Source organism: Pongo pygmaeus, chromosome 16, assembly GCF_028885625.2.
Source record: "Pongo pygmaeus isolate AG05252 chromosome 16, NHGRI_mPonPyg2-v2.0_pri, whole genome shotgun sequence".
NCBI classification, from domain to species: domain Eukaryota; kingdom Metazoa; phylum Chordata; class Mammalia; order Primates; family Hominidae; genus Pongo; species Pongo pygmaeus.
The window spans coordinates 1,321,211-1,348,447 of NC_072389.2; the positions used below are offsets into that span (position 1 = coordinate 1,321,211).

The 27,237-nt window shown below is 39.5% G+C and overlaps 1 pseudogene; it reads left to right on the top strand.

Annotated features, from left to right (window-relative positions):
• The first annotated feature begins 244 nt into the window (after positions 1-244).
• On the top strand, positions 245-25,646 carry LOC129026129 (zinc finger protein 285-like; annotated as a pseudogene).
• Positions 25,647-27,237: the final 1,591 nt, after the last annotated feature.

Here is a 27,237-nt window from a genome sequence, read left to right on the forward strand (position 1 = left end):
TTCACTAAAATGGTAAAGTGCTCATTTCCAAGTGGTAAAATACTGAAACTTTTTCTTTTCATCGTTGATAGTGATTTATTTAACATTTCAATATTTTATCGTTATTACGATTGTCATTATTTTAGACGAATGCACGGAAGTCAAAGGACTTCCAAACGCACGGAAGTCAAAGGCTACCTTCACGCTGGTAGCCTTGCGAATGTCCACTGCTGCGCGTGGGGCTTTCTGGGGATTGTAGTCCATAGGCCTCCTTGCGCATGCGCCATGGTACCAGACGCTAGCTGCGGGCGACATTGTTCGGGATGCTGGGGTGAGTCCAGCGTGGACCGCGCCACTCTCGGAAGCGTAGCCAGGAGTAGGGCTGCAGGATGTGCAGCTGTGACCTGTCCCTGTGGACTGAAGTAGGAGGAGTGGAATAGGGGACTGGTGACCAATGATAAGGCCTCGTGGGTGGGGTAGGCTGGGGAAGTTCAGCGGCCCCTGCCTACCCGGGGTGGGATGGGAAGCGCGTGGGCTCGGTTTGGGGAGCAGCCCTGGGTTTGACAAAACGTGCATCTTCACGTTTCGTGACAGCGACTTGCGCTGTGACACCTTGGGTCGAGGCTTAGGGTCCAGTCTTGGAATGTGCATCTCTGGATGAGGGCAGAGGGGCGCTGGCTCAGAGTTTGGGAGTAATGGCTGGGGCTGTGCCTCCCTGAATGGGATGAGGGATTTGCTTAAGCAGCTTTTCTCTGGAGATAGAGGATGGCTTGGGCTATTCTCGCTCAGTTTGGCGCGGGCGATTCTGACTCAGCACCCCTAGGTTCTTGGATGGGGATTTGTCTTGGGTCTGAACTCTGGATTTTAGCAGCTCTGACTCCATTGGGGCATTTCTGACTTCAGGGCAGAAGTTCCGGCTTCTGGCAATAAAGAAACAACTCAGACTGTAATAACTCAGGAGTTTAATATCACCGCATACATTTTGAAAAGAACGGTCCCAGGCCTGGCGCGGTGCCTCCCTCCTGTAATCCCAGCACTTTGGGTGGATCACGAGGTCAGGAGATCGAGACCATCCTGGCTAATACGGTGAAACCCCGTATCTACTGAAAAAAAAAAAAATTACAAAAAATTTGCCAGGCATGGTGGCGGGCGCCTGCAGTCCCAGCTACTCCGGAGGCTGAGGTTGGAGAATGGTGTGAACCCGGGAGGCGGAGCTTGCTGTGAGCTGAGATCGCGCCACTGCACTCCAGCCTGGGCAACAGAGCGAGACTCTGTCTCAAAAAAAAAAAAAAGAAAAGAAAAGAAAAGAAAAGAACTTCCCCAAATTATTAACTCCATTCTCACCTCACATGCTGTGAGCCAGGGAGTACGGAATTTGAGTATTATAAAGCACATGAGCAAATGTAAGTGTTAAATTACACTCAACAAATTTGAAATTTGAATGCTCTCTGTATATTTGATAAAGTTAGAGATTTAGTGTTAATTATTTTAGGTGTAATGGCAGCTTTTATTACATTTCTGATCGTGTTTCTGAACAATTGCAGTTCCAGATTCAGCTGCACTTTTCCTCTAGGTCTTCATTCGCTGAAGAGGTTGATATGGGCATCTGGTCTCATTCGTGATGTATTCCTCAGATCAGAGTAGTTATCAGGTTGAGGGATGAGAAAGGCATTTGTGTGAGAGAGCTGTGTGGACTTTGGCAGTTAGGGAAAAAACAAGAGTCCTGAGGTGCCACGTGTCCCTTGTCTTTGCCTCCCCACATTTTCCACCCTGCTGTCTGCCTTGAAAGGCCGCCATTGCCTTCTGGCATTGCTTGTCTTTGGCCAATGGGAAGTCTCAACAGGAAGGTTTGGAGAGAGGAAGAAGTGTGAGTTGGAGGATCTTGTCCCCGAGTTCTCTCTCTGCAGGATTGTCACAGATTAGCTGCCCTTCTAAACAACAGGTAATGGTTTTGGTGGTCCTGGCCACACAGTCCTGTCAGTTCCAGGCTCCAGGGACTGCTCCCTTCCCTTACCTCTTAAAGCCCAGGTAGTATAATGGCACCTCCCTGTCACTTCCCAGGATAGAGAATTATCCACTCTGATTTCCTTACCCCCAGCCAACACCATTGTAAGCCGTCTGTTTATTAAACTCACCTCAAATTTGAATGTGCCATCTGGTTACTGCCATGGCCCATAGTTGAAACAGGCAGGGAGTGTCTGAAGCCAGAAATTCAGGAAACCAAACCCTCAACCATATATGTGTGACTGCATGTGTGGAGATGTGTGCTTGAAAATAAACCTGTCCCATTATTGGCTCTTAAGAGAGAACAGGTACTGGAAGTACAGGGTGAGTTTATGTCTTTGCACGTGCATCTAATGTATAATATCCAAGACAAGTCTATTTGTGCATTTGTTAATATTAAGAAACACTGATTGAGTGCTTGTTAAATGATAAGATCCTTAGCAAGTACAGTGGATAAAAGACTACGGCTTGGTTTTTTTTTTTTGTTTGTTTGTTTGTTTGTTTTAGGATTTGTAGTTTTTTTGACAGGGGAAAGGAGGAGTGTTTCCTTGGTAGGTTTTAACTATTTTAAAATGATGTAATTCATGCTGTATTAATGACTTGAACCTTCCTTATTTTGGCCTTTGTTGGAGCCCAAAATAAGAAGTGATTAATGATGTCTCTTAAAGGTAGTAAAAGAGAGAAAAAGAGTCCAAGGATTTACCCTAAAGACATTTCATATTCTATTAACCTGTTTCTATAACCCTGTGAGCTGCAATTCAAAGGGTAGCCAACAGACCAGTGCCAATAAATCATATTGGTCTGTGACCAGATAATTTGAGAACTTGAGTGAAGATGTTTAAAATTTTGTCTTATTGATTAACATAATAATAACAATTGGGCTTTAATTTGCATACCTTCTTAATTTCCTTTTTCCAGTAATTTCTTTTTACTGTATCTTACCAAAATATCAGTCTGTGACAGGCTGAAAGTAACAGTAATAATAATAAAAAAACTAGTCTTTTATCACAGATAGTGTGAGAAGCACTATCTTAGAAGGCAGAAACCTGGTTTTTGGCTTTTATTTTTTAATCTTTGGAGTTTCCACAGTGCTTAAAGTGGCAATTTTATTCAGTAAGTTTCTCCACAAAGGCGAGAGGCAATTGTGTTTACAGGGTTTATCTGATGGAATCCCAATAAAAAATAGACAGAACACTCAAATGGGGTAATTTGAGAAGAGCTTAATAAAGGGACAATCTATAAAGTTGTAGGCAGGCTGTGGTAATCAACAAAGGGTATGGCAATATTTAAGAGCTAGTGATAGCAGGGTAACTTACTGACTTTAGGACTGAAGGGCTAAGGGAGGAGGCAGTCGCTAAAACCTGAAGAAAGATTCATTGGATGACAGCTGCCTGATGGTGGCCATGAACTTTGGTCAATGGATATGGAACATAGCCATTCCACAGCAACCTTTAGGGAAAAACCTGGGGGAATAAATATTCTGACTTCACTCTTGTCCCTTCCCTGGATCTCTTGCTGACTTTCCCCATTGGCTGAACCCAACTGGAATCTAATCGGCAAGGGAATCCACTGATATAAGCAGTACAGGAAGGTGCTTTAGTTTATATGAAGTAGCAAGCTTAGAAGGTCTGTCTATCTACTTTGCTACTTGCTGTCTGAGAGCATGTATAGTTCAGTATACCATGAGCATTTCCAGAGCAGAGGATGTGTCTTATATGTCATAGGTGTGTCATCAATATTTGCAAAAGCAGTGGATAGAATGGCTGCTGGAGAGATAGTTTAGGAAGCCAAGAGTCAAGGTGTAGACGTTTAAAAATTTGCATTATTGATTAACATAATAATAAAAATTGGGATTTAATTTGTATATCTTGGCTAATTGCAAGTTCTTTAGACCACAGGCCTGGCCATAGAAGGTCAAGTCTTGCATGTAAAAGTGGAAATAGCAGAAGGCCCCTGTCATCCTGAGATTTCTCTCTTTTTTTTTCTTTTTTTTTTTTTGAGACAAAGCCTGTCTCTGTTGCACAGGCTGGAGTGCAGTGGTGCAAGCACAGCTCACTGCAGCCTCTGCCTCCCAGGTTCAAGTGATTATCCTGCCTCAGCCTCCAGAGTAGCTGGGACTACAGGTGCCCGCCACCAATCCCAGCTAATTTTGTATTTTTAGTAGAGACAGCATTTCACCATGTTGGCCAGGCTTGTCTCGAACTCCTGGCCTCAAGTGATCTACCTGTCTCAGGTTCCCAAATTGCTGGGGATTACAGGCGTGAGCCACAGTGCCCAGCCCTGAGATTGCTCCCTTATTCAGCAATTCTGGAGCCTTTTTTCCAGCATTATACAGATGTAGATTATGTCAGTTCATTCACAAATCTGAGAAAAGGAAAAGAATGTGCAGGTTTTGACCCAAAAGCTTGAGGAGAGAGATAGGAGTTACACAGTGGTCTCAGATTGAGGGACTGGGGACAAATCTAGGGAAGTCTTGAGGAGGTGGGAGTTCAGTCTGTTCAGAACGAGAAGAGACAATATCTAGGGAGAGAAGGAACTGAGAGAAATTTGTACAGATAAGGAAGGAACCAATGTTCATTTATAACTTGTTGAATCCATGATCTCATGGATTCTTTCTTCTTTGCAGTTCTGCTTTTCCAGAATCCTGCCCTTTCCAAAAGGAAGATGGTATGATTAAGTTCCAGGTAAGTTAAGGGGTTCTTTCTCTTTAAATATACTGTTCATTCTGAGGAACCAGACACTTCTGCTTTCTGAAAGGAGGTCAGCATTTTTTGAATGACTACTATGTATTAGGTACTTCATCTTGCTCATAATGACTTTGTGAGGCAGATGGTTTGACTCCCTTTATAGAAGTGAAGAAACAAACTCACAGATTTCAAGATGTCTACTTTGGTGCTACTCTAAGTGTGGTTCATGTAGCAGTACCAGTCCATGAACTACTTATCACTGCCCCATGAGGGAAAAAGAATCAAGAGTAAGTTCAGAAACTTTTATAGCAATTTGGTGTTGCCGCAGCATCCGAGTGCATGGGCAGCATATACATTGACTATACTCTAAATGTCACTGGTCTCGTTCGATAAGTAACAAGATTTGAATGGGTATCTATTGGTCAGAGTTCAACCAGCAAGGCAGAACCAGTAAGACATATATATTAAGAGATTTATCTTAAGGAATTGACTTATATGATTATGGAGGCTAACTAGGCAAGTCCAAAATCCACATGGCAGTCCCTCAGGAAGGATGGCCAGAACTCTTAGACACAGACTGAAGCCGCTGTCTATGGGTGGAATTTCTCCACCTCTCAGGGAAGCCTCAGCTCTGCTCATAAGACCTTTCAGTTTTTTGAGTCAGACATACTCAGATTAGTTAGAATAATCTCCCTTAAAGTAAACTGATTATGGACTTTAATCACATCTACAAATTATCTTCATAGCAATACCTAGATTAGTGTTTGATTCAATAACTGAGGACTGTAGCTTAGCCAAGTTGTCACATTAAAAACACCATGACAGTGTGGAGGAAGGATTTTCTTTTAATCATGAACAAAATTAATTATGAAAGTACACAAAAAAACAAATGGTATTATGAATCTCCACTTGCAGTACCCATCATGCAGTTTCAATGGTTAACTTTTTGCCAAAGAGATTTGCTTAATCTCTTTTTCATTTTTTTCTTTCCCAGAGTATTTTTAAGAGGCATGTTATTTTACACTGTATTGGTTTTTCTCTGAGCACATCACTTTTTATAGTACTATATTTTATATGCAACTAAAATGAATGAGCTCACACTTTTATCCTTCTGCCTGGAAACCATCTTGCCCAAGTCCAAGATTCATTAGGTAAATTTTCTATCTTCTAAATTACAGCAACAGTTTACCAAATGTTCACCACTACATCCAGGTCACCATTTTTCCAACCTCCTATAACAGTGTCCTCAATGGTTACGGCCTGGACCTAAAGCCGATGCCATGAATATTTGGTAGCACTCTGCTGGTTTTGGTTAGCTTGGGTGTGCCCTCATAGTGAAGACAGAGGAACAAGACAGCAAGTGAACGCGTGAGATCTGTCAAGGCCCAGGTTAGAACTGGCACATTCTCACTTCTGCTTCATTTTGATAGCCAGAGTAAGTTACATTGCCAAGTAAAAACTAAAGGGGTAAGAAAACACACTCTGGTCCTTTAGTGGGATTAGTGAGTATAGAAGAGGATATTTCTAAACAGCAATCTAATTTACCACATTCTCTATGTATTTCAGTATATATTTCCTAAAATATTGACTAATGAGATAATCAATAATTATTTGGTATTATCTAATACCCAGACAATAACCAAATTTCCCTGATTATCTCAAAAATTTTTTAACCCTTGGTTTGTTCAAATGGGATCTTACCAAGGTCTATACTATCATATAGTTGGCTGTTGTGTCTCATAATCTCTTTTAATCTAGAGAAATTTGCCCCTCTACTTTATTCTCTCCTGCTATTGACTTGTTGTAGAAACCAAGTTTGGTGTCCTGTGTTCTTTCCTATGTTTGGAATGCATTTGTTTGCTTCCTTTTCTTATCTTTCAATGTGTTATCTATCCACAGTATTTCTTGTAAGTGGAAGCACCAGATGCTTGAATAGATTCAGGTTCAAGGTTTTACAAGAATACTTCATAGATGGTTATACAAGAATACTTAAGACAGGAAAAGATTTATAGATTTTTGCAAGTGTTTATTCGTTGATAAATTTGGTTTCTTAATATTTTGGGGCTCTCCTTGTATCTGCATCCTATGACAATAGCTGCCTAGGCTTCCTACAAGGCATCCATCCAGCTACAAGGGTGGTGGAGAAATGAGTGTTTTGTTTTCCCAGGCTCTATAGTTGAGGCAGAGAAGGGAGAATGGGGCGTAGGCTGGGTGAACCTCTATCCCTAACCCCTTCTCCCTACATTTGAACACCCCAAGTAGACTTCAGGGTATCTGTGTTTCCTGAATGATTAACTCAAATTCGATTTTATTGCCTCCCACAGAAGAAGGTATACAGTAGTGTTACTGAGAGAGTGATGCTATTAGGACAGCCGTGCTGACTCCCCTAGATTTTGATTTTAATCATTGTCAGATTTGGGTAATTGGACAATTGTTAGGAAAATATTCTTTGTGACGTCCTTTGTAACCGCTTACAACTTTCGTTTGAAAGCTCTGCATTATTTATAGATGCGGAGTCTATTGAGAGAACATATCTGTAAATACTTAACTCTGAGCTGTGTGATATATGCAGCAATAGAAATATTTTACGTAAAAATTGGTTTCTTGATTAGGAGATGGTTATTAATATCAGATTATTCCCCACATCCTTTTATTTTGAGAAATTTCAATTTATCAGGAAAATGAAAGAATAGCATAATGTGTAATATTCACCTAGATTCACCAATTGTTGACAATCACCCACAAACATATGCATAATATACGTATATGCACACATATCTATATTGTATTTTGATGACCCAGTTAGGGATAAATTTCAGGCATTATTATAATTCATCCCTAAATATTTCAGCTTGTATCTCCTAAGAGTAAGAGCATTTTCCTACATTTCCACATTACTGCTAACATACTCAAGAAATTTCACATTGATACCACTATTTTTTAATACCGAGTTGATATCCAAGTGTTCTTAATTATCCTAAAAATCTCCCTTTTCTCTATTGTGTTTTTTGAATCTAGGAGCCAGGCTTTTATTTACCCTGTCTTCTTAGTTCCTTTTAACATGATAAAAATAGATTAATTTGCCATGAAAAAGTGAAAATACCAAATCTTGGTGTGTGATGAGAAATGAAATCATGGAACAGTACTAGACTTGTGTATCGGCACAACACCTTAGTATAGATTTATCTGTGCCTATTTCCTGGGCTGTATTTTATAATTTGATTAATATTGTCCTTTGGGAATCCCTGGTCCAATAGGATTAATGTCCTTGTGAGAGAGCCTCAACAGAGCTTGCTCTCATTCTCTCTCTGCCATGTAAGGACACAGTGAGAGGACAGCTGTCTACAAGCCAAGAGAAGAAACCTGAATGAAACCTATCTTGGTGGTACTTGATCTTAGACTTTCCAAACTCCAGAACAGTAAGAAGTTAGTTTATTTTGTTTAACCTAATCAGACTGTGGTATTTTATTAAGGCAGCCCAAACAGACTAAGACCAGTCATTTGCGTGGATGATTGACGTGGCATGTGGTTGATGTTTTAGGAAAGGGTGACATTCAAGGACATGGCTGTTGTCTTCACCAAGGAAGAGCTTGCTCTATTGGATAAAACCCAGATAAACCTGTACCAAGGTGCGATGCTGGAAAACTTCAGGAACCTCATCTCAGTGGGTGAGTAACTGAGCATCAGACCACTGGACCTGTGTCCTGAAATCGTCATTTCATACCAGATAGAAAACTCCAGTTAGATCACAAAGAGAAACTTTGACCACTGGAAAGAAAACTCCTAAGAGATGCATGTGCAGGTTAGAACCCTGCAGTTAATGAGTTTTTACAGATCAGTGTGAGGATCTGGCCCCTTGTGATGGATTTGTGAGGGAGCTCTCCCCAAATCTCATACCCCTGGCCTGTGGGCATTCAAAGCAGTGAGTAATCACTCCCTCCCCTAATCACACATGTAGGCTCTCATTCTTTCCTCGTATTTCTCAGAATGAGACTTATAAAATTCACACATCACCAAGAGCCTTGATCTATGGGTTGCTTCTGCAGAAAAATCAATGTTTATCCAATGTTTTGGATAAACCAGTGTTAAAGGAACCAAGAGAGAACTTTGGTTTGGTTGGCAGTTACAATAGCCAACACTTACTTGTACGTAGTAAGTGTAATCTAAGTGTTGGCTTATTTGATTACTTTTTGATAAATATCTAACCTCATTTTCATTTCTCAGAGGTTCATATACAGTTATGTGTTACCTAAGTTTAGTTTATGAGATAGAGATATGGTTTGTCTATATCCCTACCCAAGTCTCATCTTGAATTGTAGCTCCCATAATTCCCACATGTTGTAGGAGGGGCCTGGTAGGAGGTAACTGAATCATGGGGCAGGGGTCTTTCTCGTGCTGTTCTTATGAGAGTGACTACGTCTCATGAGATTTGATGGTTTTATAAATTGGTGTTCCACTGCACAGGCTTTCTCTTTGCCTGCCGCCATGTAGGATGTCCCTTTGCTCTTCCTTCACCTTCTGCCATGATTGTGAGGCCTCCACAGCCACATGGAACTATGAGTCAATTAAACCTCTTTCCTTTATAAATTACCCAGTCTTGGGTATGTCTTTATTAGCAACATGAGAATGGACTAATACAGATAGTTACTGTTATTATCCCCCTTTTATGGACGTATTACTCTGTTTTCACACTGCTGATAAAGACATACACGGGACTGGGCAATTTACAAAAGATAGAGATGTATTGGACTTACAGTTCCACATTCCTGGGGAGGCCTCATAGTCATGGTGCAAGGTGAAAGGCACGTCTCATATGGTGGTAGACAAGAGAAGAGAGTTTGTGCAGAGAAACTACCCACCCCCCCTTTTTTGTGTGTGTCTGGCTCTGTAGCCAGGCTGCAGTACAGTGGTGCTACCTTGGCTCACTGCAACCTCCAACTACCAAGTTCAGCAATTCTCCTGCCTTAGCCAACCCAGTATCTGGGAATACAGGCATTCGCCACCATGCCCAGCTAATTTTTGTATGTTTTAGTAGAGACGGGGTTTCACCATGTTGGCCAGGATTGTCTCAATCTCTTGACCTCCTGATCAACCCACTTTGGCCTCCCAAAGTGCTGGGATTACAGGTGTGAGCCACTGCGCCCATTCAGAATCTCCCTTTTAAAAACCATCAGATCTCATGAGACTCATTCATTATCATGAGAATAACACAGGAAAGACCCGCCCCCATAATTCAATCGCCTCCTACCGGGTTCCTCCCATGACACATGGGAATTGTGGGAGTTACAATTCAAGATGAGATTTGAGTGGGGACACAGCCAAACCATATTATCCCACCCCAGCCCCTCCCAAATCTTATGTCCTTACATTTCAAACCAATCGTGCCTCCCAACAGTCCCACAAAGTCTTAACTCATTTCAGCATTAACTCAAAAGTCCACAGTCCAGTGTCTCATCTGAGACAAGCCAAGTCTCTTCCATCTATAAGCCTGTAAAATAAAAAAACAATGTATTTACTTCCTAGATACAGTGCAGGTACAGGCATTGTGTAAATGCAGCTGTTCCAAATGGGAGAACTTGGCCAAAACAAAGGGGCTACAGGCCCCATGCAAGTATGAAATCCAACGGGGCAGTCAAATCTTAAAGCTCGATAGTGATCTCCTTTGACTCCATGTCTTGCATCCTGGTCACGCTGATATAAGAGATAGGTTTCCATGGTCTTGGGCAGCTCCATCCCTGTGGCTCTGCAGAGTATAGTCTCCCTTCCGGCTGCTTTTGTGGGCTGGTGTTGAGTGTTTGTGGCTTTTCCAGGCACACGGTGCAAGCTGTCGGATCTAGCATTCTGTTGTCTGAAGGACAGTGGCCCTCTTCTCGCAGCTCCACTAGGTAGTGCCCTGGTAGGGACTCTGTGTGGGGGCTGTGACATGTGGGAATTATGGGACATGACACGTGGGAATTATGGGAGTTACAATTCAAGAAGAGATTTGGGTGGGGACACAGCCAAACCATATCAACGGATGAAACAACTGAGTCACAGAATTAATAACTTTCCCATGATCACACAGCTTATAAGAATAACTAGGATTTGAGCCCTCCTAATCTTGCCCTAGGTCCTGTGTTTTTAATAAATAACCTCGTGAAACCAAAGTGTAATCTGTAAACACAGGACCTTCTACATAAATCTGCATATCCCTGCAGTTGTTTCTCAAACTGCAGGATAAAACCCTCTTGGTGAGTCCTGAAATCAAATTACTGTGTCATAACTAGCAATTTTTAAAAAGGAAAATAGATTAATAGAACAGAAAACAAAAGAATTTATCAAAGTTCATTGCACATCGTATGTAAGTATCAGCTGATAAAACTTCTGTTTTAGTGAGCAGTCTGTGTTGATGTTCGTGCCTATTCCTACTGAATCACAGTGCTGATTTTATTGTGGGTTACAATCAGAACAATTGGGAAACCACTGCTTAAAGCCCATTTGGGGCTGCTCATGGTCTCCCTTTCCCTGACACTATCTTATAAACTAAAGTCACTTTCAATAAAACAACCCAGAAAGGACCTTAAACCAGAAGCAGTATCCAGTGGGACTTGACCATGATATTCATGCCATTTTGAAACCCATCATAGGGTCCCCAAAATATGATCGTCCTCTTCTGCCTCAGCCCCCGGTTTGTTATATACCACAATCTTGCTTCCCTGGGTGCCAGGCCATTGACAATCCACACTATCTGTTCCCCATTCTCATAGTCATGGCTGTTTGAGATTCTACAATAACTTAAAAGGTCAGAACTTAAGGAAATGGATTATAGGATCTGAATGGTCTCTATCTTTTCATGAAGACAAAGAACCTCGGGTAACATAAAAAGGCTGTCTCTTAAAGCTTGTCTCAGTGGTTTACATATGCATCCCCGCACAATGCCAGGACCATGTTTCACAGTGTTTATCCCTATTTCAATCCCCATTGCCTTTTTATCCCCATCCCCTTAAGGCTCACCATGTACAGTTGTGCAGTTTGTACACAAACATACATGATACTCCTCCATATGACAGTGATGTGAAGGAAGGGAAGCCATCAAGAGATAGAACCTGTTTGTTTCTGAAACCTCTTGTGACCCTTTGTGTCCCTTACTCTGCCCAACATATGAAAAACACTCCATCAATATGTATTATTTCTATACACACATATACTACATAAAATGGGAGCCTTTCGCATACCTTTTGTAGCAAGATTGTTAAAGTCTTTTTATTGACTACTCTTATAGCGGGGAGGTGAATTTCTTCCTTCATAAATTTTTCCTAAGATTTCCTTTTATTCTTTTTTGCTGTGTGGGGGTTGAAAGGTCTTGCCGTTTCGCCCAGGCTGGAATACAGTGGCACAATCTTGGATCACTGCAGCCTCTGCATCACAGGATTAAGCAATCTTCCAACCTCAGATTTCCAAGTAGCTGGGATCATAGGCAAAACCGAGACAATTTTTAATTTTTTTGTAGAGATGCGATCTCACCGTACTGCCCAGCCTGGTCTTAATCTCCTGAACTTGAGTGACCCTCCCACCTCAGCCTCTGAAAGTGTTGCTATGACAAGCATAAGCCACTGCACCTGGCCAAGATTTCTCTTAATTTCCCTACAATACTTGATTTCTAATTGGCAGCTCACAGGTTAGAATTATTGTTGCTCTAACTGTTTCACATGTCAATGGAAGCCAGGGACAACTTCCCACCCCATCATATTTCATTTTCTCAAAACCTCTGGATAGGTGATTCACAAATTCTCTTTCTTCTCATGGGACACGGGATTAAAAAAACATTTTGAATCTTCAGGAAAAGGGGTTAAATTACCTTTCTCAAGAAGTGCTTCATTGCTGGCAGATTTGGAAACAAAGGATCCGGGATTTAAGTGTGAGTCAGGATTATATCATGAACCTTCAAGAACAGTGTTCCCCTCATTTAGAAGATGTTTACCTCTGTGAAGAGTGGGCAGGCATGTCTCTTCAGATTTCTGAAAACAAAAACTATGTAGTAAATGCCATTATCAAAAATCGAGATATCACAGCATGTCAAAGCCTCACACAGGTTCTTACCCCAGAATCTTGGAAGAAAGCCAACATAATGACCGAGCCCCAGAAATCTCAGGGAAGATATAAGGGAATTTACGTGGAAAAGAAATTGTACAGACGTGCTTGGCATGATGACAGCCTCAATTGGACCTCACGTGATCATCATGAGTCCCAAGAATGTAAAGGAGAGGACCCTGGTAGACACCCCAACTGTGGGAAAAACTTGATTATGAAATCAACAGTTGAACAACATGATGCGGCCCATGCTTTGCCACAGCCTTTCACATGTAATAACTGTGGGGTGGCCTTTGCAAATGATACAGATCCTCGTGTCCATCACAGCACTCACCTAGGAGAAAAATCTTATAAATGTGACCAGTATGGAAAGAACTTAAGTCAGAGCCAATATCTTATCATTCATTGTAAAACCCACTCAGAAGAGACTCCCTATGAATTCCACGAATGGCCTACAGGCTGCTAACAGAGCTCAGACTTTCCCAGATGTCAGAAAGTCCCCTCAGGAGACAATCCCTAGAAATGTAAAAAATGTGGCAAGGGCTTCAGGTGCAACTCCTCCCTTCACAACCATCATCGAGTCCACAAAGGGGAGATGCCCTACAAATGCGACTTATGTGGGAAAGCGTTTGGATTTACGTCACTTCTTTTTATTCATCAGGGAGTACACACAGGGAAAAAGCCCAACAAATGGTGAAGAGTGTGGGAAGGGCTTTGAACAGTACTCCAACCTTCTTATCCATCAGAGAGTCCACACTGGAGAGAAGCGCTACATATCCAGTGAGTGTGGCAAGTGTTTTAGTTCAAGCTCCCTTCTTCAAGTCCACTGGAGGTTTCACACAGGGGAGAAACCTTATAGGTGTGATGAGTGTGGAAAGGGCTTCAGCCAAAGTACACAGCTTCACATTCACCAGAGAGTCCACACAGGGGAGAAACCATACAAATGCAATGTTTGTGGAAAGGATTTTGCTTATAGCTCTGTTCTTCACACTCATCAGAGAGTTCACACTGGAGAAAAACCATATAAATGTGAAGTGTGTGGCAAGTGCTTTAGTTACAGTTCATATTTTCACTTCCATCAGAGTGATCACACCAGAGAGAAATTATATAAATGTGATGAGTGTGTAAAGGCTTCAGCCGGAATTCAGATCTTTATGTTCATCTCTGAGTCCACACAGGACAGAGACCCTATAAGTGTAAGGCATGTGGTAAGGGCTTCAGTCGTAATTCACACCTCCTTGCCCAACAGAGAGTGCATATATATGAGATACAGCACACACATTGTGAGCATGGCAAAGACCTTCTGACTCATCAAAGACTACATGAGCAGAGAGAAACATTATAAACGTAGTAAGTCAGGGTTAAATTAGGAAAACAGAAGCCACACTGTATTCCAGATAATAGAAGCTTACTCAGCCTGTGGGAGGGCTGGGGGAGCAAAAGACAGGGACACTGCCATCGACAATGTCAGCCCGCAGCACTGGGGTGTGCCAGGCAAGTATTGTGGATTTCAAGAACTTCTGTATGCTACAATGGCAAAGTAGGTTACTCTTGACAAATGGGTGGTTTGTGGTAGTGTTTGTAGTTAGAGGTAAAATTTCCATTAAAGGGTGTATCCAGGAAAAAAATTCTAATTGGGATGATTATGGTAAGGTCTTCAGTTTAGCCAAAGTCCCTAGATTTTTTTTAGTCCCCAACGGAAAAATACTCTCTGTATGAAGAATATTCAAAAGTGTGCTCGGAAATGAAACCAATGCTCTTACTATGAAAGAATATTAGTACTCAGGTTTTCTATGAGATTCTCTGCACAGGCAAGAAGCTCTGCAGAAGTGACATTTGAAGGATGCGGCAAAGGCAGTGCTGTATTAATCACACTGGTTCCATTTCCTTGCAAATAAGAAGATTCTATTCCTCAGTAACTCTTGCAGTTAAGAGTGTGCCCATGTTTGAGTTCTAGCCAATGGAGTGTGAGCAAAAGTGATACAAGCCACTTTCAGGTCTAGCCTTTATAAACATCCTCAGGCTTCTCTATCCCTGCCAAGGTGACCTTGGAAGCTGCTTATTCCAGACTGGGTCGATAGAAGGTCGCTATCTGATCTGTGTTGGCTTTCTTTTTAGAGTAAGAAATAAAAATTCATTGTGTCTCACCACTGAGATTTTTAGTGATTTATTTGTTACTGCAGCATTGCCTAGGCCATCCTGACTAGCATGGAGGGATTTTATAGCAATATGTTTCATTGTCATTGGAGTCCACATACAGAAGCAACATTGTAATTCAGAGTTCAAAGCTTTTAAGTCTTTAAGGCTTGATGTGGCAGTACAACCATCTAAAATGGTATGGATGGGACTTCTCCAGTGATAACCTTCATTCTTTGGTGTGTACACCAAAAAGAAATGTTCAAGATGATATAGCTGTGGTAAAACTTTACTGAAAAGTACAACCCACAGACGTAAGAAATCTCATACAATAGAGAAACTCTGTAGGGTGGGAGCTGAATAAATTTGTCAGCTCACACATTAAGTGCGATTAAAAATTAACTAGAATAGGTGTTCTGTGGTTAGTCTTAATAAAATTAATTGAATAAAGCTAACATTTACTAAAGTGAGCAATAACATGTAAAAAACCAACAGTGTTCATTTCAGACTGATGCAGTCTTCTTCTCAGCAGACTTGTATAATAATGGGTTTTTAAAGGGTGCTCTTTCTGTCAGTTTCCTCCCAAAATTGTCATTTAATTGGGGATAACAGATGAATTCGAGAGGCGATCTCTTTGCTCTTTTTTTTTTTTTTTTGGAAACAGGGTATTGCTCTGTCACCCAGGTGGCTGGAGTGCAGTGGCCTGATCATGGCTCACTGCTGAAGCCTTGAACTCCTGGGCTCAAGTGATCCTCCTGCCTCAGCCTCCTGAGTAGCTGGGAGTACAGGCATATACCACCATGTTCAGCTAATGTTTTCTTTAAAAAATTTACTTGTAGAGATGGGGTCTTGCTTTATTTCCCAGGTTAGTCTCATTCTTGTTTCAAGTGATCTTCCTACCTCAGCTTCCCAAAGTGCAGGGATTACAAGTGTGGGCTACTGCACTCAGCCCACAATGTCTTTTATTTTTTCTTCAAAAACAATATCCTTTTTTGTTTTAATTGACTTATAGGTTTCTTCATTTGGATCATGGTTTATTCCTAGTTTTTCCTTCATTACATTTTCCTGCCAGTTATAGTTTGTAAATAGAATAGCCAGTCAAGTGCAAATAAAACCAACCCTGAAGTGTCATTTTCTTACTGATCAGGTGGATAAGAGTGAAGTATTTTAAAAATTCTATGTCAGTAGAAATGAGGAAATGAGTGTTCTTACATAAGTTGGTGGGGAAAAAAACAGGTACAAAGTTGCTGGAGAGGATCTTGTCTATATATATCAGATGTACAATTTGCATTGTCTTTGAGCCAATGATCCTCCTCAGAATGTATTTTTAGGATGTAATTACATGAGTGGAAAAATATGGTTTCAGAAAGAAATATATTCTAAGAATTTTGCAATGAGAAGACCGTAAACAACCTGAAGCTTCATGTGTAAGAATTAAGTAAATTAAGGCATCCCATATAATGGAATAACATGGCTCCATCAACAATGATCTAGATCTATAAACATGTCCACATATTATTGTCCATGTCCACTACATACTCCAGTCTTCCTACGCAGACAGTAGGTTAGAGAAAAAATCTGGGACACACATTATCCCAGGAAGCTTTTGGGGTTTACAATGGGTGCTACATTCCCTCATGACAGACTCAGCCCTCAGCCTTGGTGGAGGTGTCCCAGGCAATCCTCCAGTTTGGTCAGGAGCAGCCCTTGCATATCACATTAAGGTTTTTAAATATATGATGCTAACAGGATTGTCTCCCTACTTCATAACATTGTTTGCTTTTCCTCTTGTAACAAAGTAGCATGGAAAAAGCAGAAATTAGTCTAGCACCCAATCAGTGGGAGCCAATCTCATTTACAAATGTAGATGCAGAGATCCTAAATAAATATGAGCATGTCAAATCCAATGATTTGATAAAAGCATAACAGACTCTGCTCATGTATAATTTATCCTAAATATGCTTATCAGCTTCCGCCTCATAACACACACAAGAACTGAGTAGCTCTAAATACAAATTTATTTAGCTCATGATGTGTGAGCTGGCAAGTTCAGTTGGCCTTAGCTGGGCAGTTCTGGTGTGGGACATGCTAGATTATCTTAACTGGGCTTTGTGCATGTGTCTGCATTCAGCTGATGGCTCATCTGGGCCTGGCTGTTTTATGATGGTCATAGATGAGACAATGAAGTTCTCTCTGTCATCATGGTCTCTCATCCTCCAGAAGACCAATCTAGGGTTGGTCCCATAGTGTCAGGGTTTCAAGAGCAAAAACTGTGATCTCTTAAGGCCTCATCAGAGAACAGGCTCAATGATACTTCCACCGCATTCTAAAGATTAAAGCAAGTCACAACACTGGCCTAGATTCATGCGGTGGGATTAAGACAAGATAAAAAATGTTGAGACATAATCATTGGAAGGAAAACGAAGGTACTATTTTTATGTTAGAGAATAATGTTATTTACTTACAAAATTCAAATTCGCCTGTAAACTGTGACCAGTTTAAGTCTGTTTTAAAATTATCAGGTCAAAACATTGGTTTCACACAAAATTGGCACATGAAAATTCATAGCATCACTATGTAAGTGTCTTTTATAAAATGTAGCCAAAATGTTTCCTTCACAATAACAATTGTGTGCAAAGACCAGAATTGTCCAAAGGTAATTCTGGGAGTTCCCTTTGGGATGCCTAGGTGAGGAACTATCTGGAGCCTCAGACTCCCACATTCTTCAGTGGGAAGGGCTTTACATGAGCTCAACTTCCCAGCGGCTTTCTCTTTCTGATGGGAGGTGTTAGGACCTGGCTTTCTCATGCAAGTTCTGTGAAGCTCTGACAACTAAAGCCAGATTGTCTGTTTTAGTCAATATGTCAGATCAGTTAGTCATTTGATCTGACAACTAAAGCCAGATTGTCTGCTTTAATTAAGTAGTCCAGATTACCTTCATAGTCAATTAGTTCCCCCACCAACATGGATGCCTTCACAATTGCTCTTTAAGAAGGATAAAAGCATAGGGGTAAGGTGTGGTCTATCTCCTGCTTCACCCAGGCCCTGGTGCTTCTTCAAGTGGTGAGAGAAATTGTGGTCCTGTGCGTTCTCTTCCAGACCCTTAGCTTGTGTGTTTTCCCTATAAAACTTCGTCCTAATCCCAGCACTTTGGGAGGCCGAGGTGGGTGAATCACGAGATCAGGAGGATGAGACCAGCCTGGCCAACATAGTGAAACTCCGTCTCTACTAAAAATACAAAAAATTAGCTGGGCATAGTGGCAGGCACCTGTAATCCCAGATACTCAGGAGGCTGAGGCTTGAACTCAGGAGGTGGAGGTTGCAATGAGCTGAGATCGCACCACTGCACTCCAGCCCAGGCGACAGTGAGAGACTCTGTCTCAAAAAAAAAAGAAGTCCCTTATGTGTGATGATAAAATTTGATGAAGAGCAACATTTGTGGACTTACACTACCAGAGATCAGCATTTATTATAAATTTTCTATAATTAATACAGTGTAGTTTTAGCTCAGGAGAGAAAAAATAGATCAATGGAAAAGAATAGGGAGTCCAAAAAGAGATCCACATGTATAGAGTGAGTCAGTTTATAAGCCTTGAAATATGTTGGAGAAATAATAGTCATTTTAATAACTGATGCTGGGTTCACTGGCTATTTAACACTAGTTCTTCATAAAATTGCAGGTAATAAATAAAAATAACATGCAGCTGGAAGACTGGGATCAGTGGCTGTGCCTCCACTAGACTGCCCATAGAAGCACATAGTAACAGCTACCAAAGGTGTCTGATCTGTCTTGTCATTTTTTTAACTCATTTTGTTCAGGTGTAATTTACATAAAGTGCAGATTTTAACGACATTTGTTTTAAAAATGTACATATCCTTGTGAATAATGCCCATTCAACAGTTTAAACATTTTCTTTACCCCAAAAATTTCCCTTGTGCCCTTTTCCCTTCGTTTCTTTCCAAAAAAGGATATAATCACTGTTTTGGTTTCTATCACCATATGTTGGTTTTGCCTATTCTTGAACTCTATATAAATTAAGTCATACTGTAATATACTTTTGTATTTGGCTTTTTTTCATTCAACATGGTTTTCTAAATTAGTAATTTATAATAAAGCATATTGCATATTTTATTATTGTTTATGAATTGTGTTCTAAAAACATTCTATGTTAGTAAAATTTATAGTAAACTTGTATAATGTACATACTTTTCTTTCTGGAGAGCCATTTATTAAACATTTATTAGCATACCACTAACAGAGGAGATGTAACCCCAGAATTGGCCTTTTTCTTCTGAAGTCAACTGGCTTTGAATTAGAATGTAGCATTAGTTATTATTCCTCATTCTCCACTCATTCTCTGTATCTACTTCCCTTATTTTTTTCTTTTATTTTTCTGCAGACACTATGGTTACTTAAGTGTCTACTTCTCTTTTTCTGCATGTCTTTGAGTGGAGACACTGGTCACCTTTGTTCCCCACTGTCTTTTCAAAGATGCATTTTAGGGAACAAAAATATAGCGTCTCCCTCTAGAGCAGTAGATTTGTTTATTGCCCACTCTAGTGAAGACAGTGTCTCCCTCTAGGGTGAAGGGCAGTGGTTTTGTTCCCATGGGCTATCATAAAAGATTCAGGTTTCCTAAGCTTAGGGTTCTATTCCTACAACGCAGCCCGCTAGGCCTGCAGCACCTGGCCTTCCATGTCACTCTATGGGATTAGAATGCCAAAAATCATTGCAAAGAATGACACTCTGGCTACTGCTGTGGTTGTGACTAATAAAGTCCTTTGTCTCAGAGCCAGGAGTCTCTTGTCTTGTGCCAGCATCTGTGAGACTGTCAGGCTAACTTTTGAGCTCATAAATTGGTTACTTTCAGATCCTTGGTTTTTGATGGAAATAAATGTCTCTTAATCTTAGATGCAAACTAGAGCTACCTGGAATGCTTTCAGCTTTTTACAATTTTTTACTGGTGAAATATACATAACATGAAATTTACCATCTTCACCATTTTTAAGTGTGTAGCTTAGTAGTGTTGAGTACATTTACATTGTTGTAAGACCAGTCTCCAAAACTCATTTTATCTTGCAAAACTAAAACTCTATCCCATTCAAGAGCAACCCTCAATTTTCCCCTGCTCCCAGCCACTGGCAACCACTATACTTTGTGTCTCTATGCATTTGACTTCTCTGAGTCACATAAATGGAATCATACAGTATTTGACTTTTTTTTTTTTTGAAATGGAGTCTCGCTCTGTCGCCCAGGCTAGAGTGCAGTGGTTCCATCTTGGCTCACTACAAGCTCCGCCTCCAGGGTTCACGCACGCCATCTTCCTGCTTCAGCCTCCTGAGTATCTGGGACTACAGGCACATTCCACCACGCCCGGCTAATTTTTTGTATTTCTAGTAGAGATGGGGTTTCCCCATGTTAGTCAGGATGGTCTCGATCTCCTGACCTTGTGATCCACCCACCTCGGCCCCCAAAAGTGCTGGGATTTTACAGGCGTGAGACACCACACCCGGCCCAGTATTTGCCTTTTTGTTACTGGCTTATTTAACTTACCATAATGTCCTTAAGGTTAATTTGTGTTGTAGAATATGTCAGAATTTTCTTCCTTTGTACACTTGGGTTTCTTCCACTTTTTGGGTACTGTGAATAATGCTGTTATGAACATAGGAGTACAAATATCTCTTCAGGACCTTGCTTTCAATTCTTTTGAACACATACCTCAAAGTGGAATTACTGGATCATATGATAATTGTATTTTCAATTTTTTCAGGATCTGCCATTCTGTTTTCGATAGAAGCTGCCACCATTTAACATAAGGATTTTAACTTCATTTATATTATTATGCTTGTCATCTTCTTTTTATGTTCAGAGTAATCAGGAAATTACCAGTTTGCCCATTCTCACGTTGGTGAACATCTGTTTCCAGGTTTTGGAAATTTTGAATTAAGCTACTAAGAATATACTTGTATTCGCGTTTTTGCAGACATATGCTTTGATTTCTCTTGGATAAATACCTAAGAGTTGAATTGCTGTCACAGGCTAAGTGTAGGTTATTTTTATGAAGAATTGCCTGTCCTTGTCAATTAACATAAAGAATGAGGTACTTTACTGTTCACTTAAATTCTTTATGTGGTTGGGCTGTGTGGGGCGGCACATACCTGTAACATACCTGTAGTCCCAACTACTGGGGAGGCAGAAGGATGACTTGAGGGCAGGAGTTTGAGGCTATTGGGTGCTACAATCATGCCTGTGAATAGCCACTGCACTCTAGCCTGGGCAACTTAGTTAAAAAATTATGTGGTTAAAATTTCAATATGTTTGTAAAATTTTTGTATAATGATTTTGTAAAAGAAAACTTTCCCATACTCCCAGACACTAATTATTTTCAAAACATGAAGAATATGTTTTAAACGGTGTCAGGCACAAGTCTAATTTTAATTTTTTCCATTTGGATAGTCAAGGCTTTCAACATTTATTGACGAGTCCCTTTTTTATTTACTGATCTTAAAGGTCACATTTATACTACACTAGGTATATCCATTCCCAGAGTCTCCTATCTTCCATGTTTATTACTGAAATCTCTGACCTTTTTTTTCTTTTTTTTGAGATAGAGTCTTGCTCTGTCACCAGGCTGGAATGCAGTGGCACGATCTTGGCTCACTGCAACTTCCGCTTCCTGGGTTCAAGTGATTCTCCTTCCTCAGCTTCCTGAGTAGCTGGCATTACAGGCGCCCACCATCATGCCCAGCTAATTTTTGTATTTTTAGTAGAGAGGAGGTTTCATCATGTTGGCCAAGATGTTCTCCTGACCTCATGATCCACCCACCTCGGCATTCCAAAGTGTTGGTATTACAGGCATGAGCCACCATAACCAGCCCATTTTTGTTTATTCTCAAACCACTATCTCACATCTTTAAGAATTATACTTTTGGTACAAGGCAAGTAAGAGTGAATATGCTAAGTGTCTGTTTAACTTTACCATTTCTAAAAATGACTATACCACTTTATACTTCCATTAGCAATCAATGCAAGATCACTTGTTCTATATGCTAACCAACACTTGGGATTTTTAGCCATTGGGATTATTTGTAGTGTTATCTCACTGTTGTATAATTAGCATTTCTCTGATAAGTAATGATGTGGTTATCAGTCATTTTATCATGTGCTGATTGGTCATTTTATATCTTCTTTGGAAAAGAACTTTTGAAAGTTTTGCTGCTTTTTGTTGGTTTGTTTCCTTATTGTTGGGTTGTAAGATTTCTTAATATAGCCTAGATACCAATTCTTTCTCAGATATATACATTATGAATATTTTTCCTAGTCTTGGGTTGCCTCTTCATTTTGTTAATGATGTCTTTAAGAGAGGAAGTCAATTTGATGAAGTTCTGGTTTATCTTTTTAAATTAGATTTTGTGCTTTATTTTGCCTACCTATGAAATCTTTTTTTGCCTATCGCAAGGTTTTGAAAATTTTCTCTTATATTTTCTTGTATAATATTTGTAGTTTTAGCTTTTCATTTAGGTCTGTTACCTATTTTGAGTTCTTTTTGTGTATGATGTGAGGTAAGTGTTGAGGTTCATAATTTTCGAATAGATATCCAGGTGTTCTGTGCTATTGTTTGAAACAACTGTCCTCCATCGTATTATTTTTGTGGCTGCACCGAAAATAAACTGATCATATGTACTTGGCTCTATTTTCTGGAATCACTTCTGTTCCACTGATTTATGTAAATATTATTAAGCTATTGCTATGTTTTGACTACTGGAGCTTTAGAATAAGTTTTGAAATCTGATACTGTTATTCCTCTAATGATGTTCTTCCTTTTCAAAACAATTTTGACTATTCTAGTTTTTTTAGTTGGCTGTTTTTGGCATTTCTATGTAAATCTTAATATTAGTTTCTGCAAAAACCTGCTGTAAATTTGATTGATATTGTGTTGACTTTATAGATCAGTTTTGAATTCTGGTTCTGGGTAAGATGGAGTAAGCCAGTGGCTGGGAAATTCTGGCCTAATGGCTAAATATGGTGTACTGACTGTTTTTATATACCCCCATGAAGTAATAATGGCTTTTGCATTTTTTATTGAGACAGAGTCTCACTCCATCACCCAGGCTGGAGTGTAGTGGCATGATCTTGGCTCACTGCAGCATCAACCTCCTGGGATCAAAAAATCCTCTTATCTTAACTTCCTGAGTAGCTGGGACTATAAGCATGCACCACCATGTCCAGCTAATTTTTTGCATTTTTGTAGCGATGGGGTTTTACCATGTTGCTTAGGCTGGTCTCAAACTCCTGAGCTCAAGCATTCTGCCCTCCTCAGCCTGCCAAAGTGCTGGGATTCCAGGTGTGAGCTACCACACCCAGCCTACATTTTTAAATAGTCAAAAAAATCAAAAGAAGAATATTTTATGACATATGATAAGTATATAAAATTCAAATTTCAGCATTCATAAATTTTGGTTGAAACAGTCATGCTTATTTGTTTGCATATTGTCTGTGGCTATTTTCATGTTATATTGGTACAGTTGTGTACTTATGATATAGACAATATATAATGCTCTCATCACTTCATACTGCTACTCAGTGTAGCATAAATCACAGTAACACAGTTATTACAAATTATCAGATTTTTGAGTGCCATATGTATCACTCTACTATGATATTTTATTTATTTTGCATATCCATCATGTCAAAACAAGAAGAGAAAATCAAATTTTGAATGTTATGCTTTTAAGGTATAGTAAAGTGTAGATTATTTTGTTATAGAATCAGATGGCTGACTTTTGTGTTTGTTATGCAATGACAGCTGCACAAGAAGAAAAATTTTATAACATTAATACTGCCAGATTAAAACCTTATCCCAATATTTCCAAATCACAGATAATTATGACCATAAATAAAAAATTTAAAATGGAATATCTTATGAAAGCAGAATTACTTTTATAAAATAACAAATGAAAATGAGGCTATAACCAAAGTAAATTTTAGAGTGGCTAATCTGTTAAGCAAGAAAAGTTATTTACTGATGATGAGTTAGTTGAATCATATTTTGCAGCAGCTGAATAAATGTATCATATAAATTTGTCTAAGACTATAAGCCTTTTGACAAGGATAATTTCTGAAAAAGTTGAGAACATTGGGAGCAGCACTGATAGTCACTTTAAAAAGAAGATCATAAAAAATTCCCAATTATTGTTGCCAGTGGTGAAAATTTATCAGCCATAAGTGAACACAAAACAAAACAAAAATGAAAGACAAAATTAGAAGAAAATTAAAATGAGAAAAACAGAGGATCAACACATTTCTATTGCCACTTTGTATTTACCTCTGGGAGCCAAGAGAATGCAACTGGGCTTAAGACCATCACTGAGGTGTACTTTTCTGGTGACAAACATCACCTGGATTTGTTACATCAATCTATTTGGCATCTCTGTGGGACCCCCAAAACTGTTAACAAAATAATTTTCAAAAAATAAAATCATAACTCTTACACAGGTATGAAAAGACCACCTAGGGAGTGATAGACTATTTGCAAATCATATATGTGTAAAAGTCTTGTATAGAGAACATATAAAGAACTCTCAAAACTCAATAAGAAAACAATTCAATTTTTTAAGCTAAAAGATTTAAACAAACACTTCACTGAAAAAGATATACGTATGACAAAGGGGCACATGCAAAGATCATCAACATCATTAGTCATTAGGGAAATATAAATCAAGACCACAATGAAATATCACTACACATCTATTAGAACAGCTAAAATTAAAAATAGCAACAATGTCAAACTCTGGCAAGGATGTAAAGAGACTGGAAGTCTCATAAGTTTCTGTTGGGAATGCAAAGTAGTAGAGTCACTCCAGAAAACAGTTTAGAGTTCCTTAAAAAATTAAACATATCCTTACCATACCACCCCATAACTTCAATCCTGGACATGTACTCCAGAGAAATGAAAGTTTACATACACAAACAAATGTACACAAACCTGTACATGAATGTTCATAGTAGCTTTATTCATAATGGCAAAAAACTGGAAACAACCAAAATGTTCCCTAATAGGTAAATGTTAAACAAATCGTGGTACATCCGTACCGTGGAATACTACTCAGCAATAAAAATGAATGGACTACTGATACACACGCAACTTAGAGGGATCTTAAGATAATTATGCTAAGTGAAAAATGTGAATCTATTTTATGGTTCTAGTTGTATAACACTCTTGAAATGACCAAATTATAGAGATAGAAAGCAGATTAGTTGTTTCTAGATATCAGGAATGGTGGAAGGGTGGAGACTGGGTGTGACTATCAAGATGTAGCAAGAAGGAGGGCTTTGCAGTGATGAAATAGTTATTTATCTTGATTGTGGTAGTAGCTATATCAGTCTACAAGTGATAACATACAACTACACATATTCATGGTATCAATATAATTCCCTGGTTTTGATGTTGTATTTTAATTAAGGACAGTATAATCATTGGGTGAAACTGGGTGAAGGGTACGTGGGACCTCTTTCTACTATCTTTTCAATTTCATATGAATCTGTGATTATTTAAAAAAAAAGTTAAAAAAATAATTGGATGGTTAGGATCTCTATAGAGGATTTTATTTATTTATGCCAGATTTACAAGCAATACAGGGTCAGGGATTGAGTTGACTTGGATTTGGATTTGAATACCTGCCAGGTTGGACCTACTTCCCATTCAACTTTACTCCTAGGATGCAGCCCTTTGGTGTTCCATACACAAAACCCAAGTGTTTTTTTTTTTTTTTTGAGACGGAGTCTCCCTCTGTAGCCCAGTCTGGAGTGCAGTAGTACGATCTCAGCTCACTGCAACCTCTGCTTCCCGGGTTCAAGTGATTCTCCTGCCTCAGTCTCCTGAGTTACTGGGAATACAGGTGTGTGCAAAGACAAACGGCTAATTTTTGTATTTTTAGTAGAGACAGGGTTTCACCGTGTTAGCCAGCATGGTCTCAATCTTCTGACCTCGTGATCTGCCCAACTTGGCCTCCCAAAGTTCTGGGATTACAGGCTTGAGCCACCGTGCCCCAAGTGATTTTTTTAAACCATGGTTATGCAACCCATCTTTGGCAGGTCCTAGAATGCAACTATCAGCTTCTCAGGTTTCTACCTTAAGGAATTGGCAAATTCCACCTCAAACTTTTTTTGAGATAAAAGTGGTCTCAAATACCTAGCTTACCTTAATGGATTTTTTGCAGAGACAAGGTCTCACAGTATTGCCCAGGCTGGTCTCAAACTCCTTGGCTCAAGCAATCCTCCCACCTCAGCCTCCCAAATTGCTGGAGATTACAGGTATGAGCCATTGTACTCAGTCTAGAATCTGATTTCTTATGATGGTTTCCATATTTTAATCTGTCTCTTTTTGCATATTTGCTGTTATTTATTTTTGTCTTTCTCTTCAGAGGGAAACTTGCTGAGGATTTGTGTTGACTTTAGTTGAAGAGAATATGGTTTCTGTTTCCAATATTTCCAGTCCATTCTATGAAGTATTGCAAAAACCAATAACTTGTATTTAATCTAGCCTTTACATCAAATTTCTACTTTACAGAACATTTAAAAGAGCAAAGGAGAAAATATGGGGATACCTTTAGACAAATCCAGAATTTATACACCTAATTTGACATTTTTATTTCACCAACAGTTCAAGGAAATAAAAAATGGTGGTGGTGGTGCTGTGTGTCGGAGGGTCGGGGTGGGGGCATAGTTTCAGAGTAAATGACTTCCTGGTGAGATAAAAATCAAATAAAATGGATCAAAATATTTGGATAATGACTGGAATAAATCAGCTGTAAAAGTATTTTTTCCCCCAAAAAACAGGATTTAAATGGGGATGCATTTTAGATAATATTAAGAATTGCTAATTTTATTTCATAAGGTAACGATTTTGTGGTTATGTTAAAACATCATTATTTTTAAGTGATACAGATAGTATTGGGAAGGGACAAGGCCAGGGACCTGCTTTAAAATATTTCAGTAACAATATTCAATAGTCATAGATATTGCCTGTATGGAAAAATGTTGGGAAATGTTGAATTTAGGGTAGGCGCATTTGGTGTTTCATGTTATCATTTTCTTTTTTTTCTTTTTCTTTTTTGTTTTTGTGATGGCGTCTCCTCTGTCGCCCAGGCTGAAGTGCAGTGGCGCGATCTCAGCTCACTGCAAGCTCTGCCTTTTTGTGTTATATCGAAAGTTTCATTAAAAAAATTTTTTTCCTGCCCAGAAGGAAAGTGGTAAGTACATACTTCCTGTAGGTTGAGTTGTTATAGTTATCTGCAGTCCATCTCCCATCTCGACCTACCCACCTCTTCCTGAATAACAATAAATTCACACGGCTTAAAC